The sequence below is a fragment of the Mastomys coucha genome, unplaced genomic scaffold, assembly GCF_008632895.1.
Source record: "Mastomys coucha isolate ucsf_1 unplaced genomic scaffold, UCSF_Mcou_1 pScaffold18, whole genome shotgun sequence".
NCBI lineage: Eukaryota > Metazoa > Chordata > Mammalia > Rodentia > Muridae > Mastomys > Mastomys coucha.
The window spans coordinates 51,501,555-51,503,786 of record NW_022196900.1 but is presented as its reverse complement, the minus strand read 5'-3'; positions in this window follow the sequence as shown (position 1 = coordinate 51,503,786).

Genomic DNA, 2,232 nt, shown 5'->3' with positions numbered 1-2,232 from the left:
ATATTCCATGTATTTTAACTTGTAGCTCATCAGGTTGCCTATGGATGGATGCTACCATCATTTCGTAAAGTTATAGGGGAAAGGATGTTTAAAATACAAAAGAAATTCTCATCCATCCGTGCCTGTATACTTATGAATCAATATGTAGCCTTGTAATGTTTCATCAAAAACTAATTCCAAATGTCAGTAGTTTATAATAAATAATGTTTTCATCAGAAAACAGTAATGACTAGTTCTTATGCTTGGTCAATGAAGACAATAGGAAAATCTAAACATAAATTGTTCTTCAGCTGTAATGTAATTAAGACTAGATTCCTACATATTTGCTGTTCTTTGCAGGTTTCAAAACCTTAAAAGTGAAAATAAAGCTTTAAAGGCAGTATGGATATTCTGAACATATGAAACGTGCCTTTTTTTAATTAATATTTATGTATTTATTTGCTAACCCCTCTTAGGATCCCCCCTCACAGACTCCCTCCTCCCAATGAACCATGCTTCTCCTCTGAGAGGGTGGGGCCTCCTAGGTATCATCCCACCATGGTGGATCAAGTCTCTGTCAGATTTGGCCTCTCTAGCTGAGGCAAGACAAGGCATCCTTGCTGGGGACTGGGGGCCAAAATCAGGCTACATACAGCTATAAGGTGAGTGTCCACTCCAGTTGTTGCAGGACTCATTTGGAGACTGGGCTACACATCTGCTACATATGTGACAGGGGCCTCATTCTAGCCTGTGTGTTCTTTCATTATTGGGTCAATAGTATCTACTAGTTTACTGCATGCCATATATTCCATTCCACTCGTTTCTATTTTGTAGGTATAGCTCTAATCTGTTATAACTCTCATTATGATGGGAAGATATATAATATATACATAGAATGACTAAATAACCATAGAGAAATACAAAATGTGCAGCCATCATAGATATTCTGACCTGATGCATCCTCAAAGGCTGAATGGGTTTGGTCTGGGATGTAAATAACTAGTAATGGATAACCAGGCAGAGGGTGAGAGGAAGAATATGGGCACAGGATAGGTTCTAGATCAGAGTTGAGATGGAAATCTACCATGAAGAAAAAAGAGGTCAGGAGTTTTGATCAAAGATAAAACAAAACAAAACTAAATAACCTGAACTAGCTATTGAATGTATATTTGCTTGTCTCTGCATTTCTCCCATTACCCTGGATATACCTTCAACACAGATTCATCATTTCTCTCAGCATAATAAAGAGGATTGAAGCCTTATCAACAGAAACAGATGCAGCTTGAAACACTGAAGTTATCTAAGCAAAAGGAAGCAGTGGGGATACAAGCAGAAAGAGGCTCATTCTGTAGCAAAGGTTTTGTGTTCCCTATGTAGTATGGAATAACTGCAAAGTGGGCAATTTGAATCATGACCAAGGGAACCTAAGTGGAACTTTCCTGTGGATGCCACCAGGCACAAAGAATATGGAGGATGGCAAAGAAGCTGGCTTCTGAACTCTCAGGAAGGTCTTCACTATATGGGTCCCAGTACTGCCTTGAAACTCCAACAGGTGTGATGTTATTTGATGTCTACATATGCCTGTAAGTTAAAGACTGCTGTCATTCACATTATACGGATAAGGAAATATGAAAAGCTTTAACAAAAAGCTCAACAATGCAGTTTGAAAATTCTGTGAATCTAGCTGGGCAGTCTTACTCACTTTATTCACTTTATAGCACATTGCGAAGTCCCCAAAGCTGGCTCTGGGTACAGAACCAACACTTTTAAAAGTGTTCTTATGATCCAGCTTTGTAATGAAGAATCTACACCCACTTTACTAAAAGAGCACATTCTGGAGAAAGAGTTAGAACAAGGCAAATATATTAAAGACACTTAGAACCCCATAGAAACACTACAGGGAGATGAGCAGCTCAGCATAATATTGGGCCTAATGCTGAGTACTATGGCATCCAGTCTCAGTTCAGGGAATATTTCAGAAGTAAATTTGTAGAAGATTGTCATGTGACATTTGCAAGAGACCACAAAGAAGCAGCTTAGAGGAATGATATACAAATCTTTTGTATTAGTGATATACGATTAGCTAGAATTCAAAGGTGTGTGTGTGTGTGTGTATGAGACATATTTGAAAGCCAATTATTTAGTGATAAATTCTCATGTTTGCTTTAAACCAGTCTTTCCCATCTGTAAAATATATTACAACAAATTTTATAAGAACATGGTTACAAAAAGACTTTCTGATGAAAGTAACAA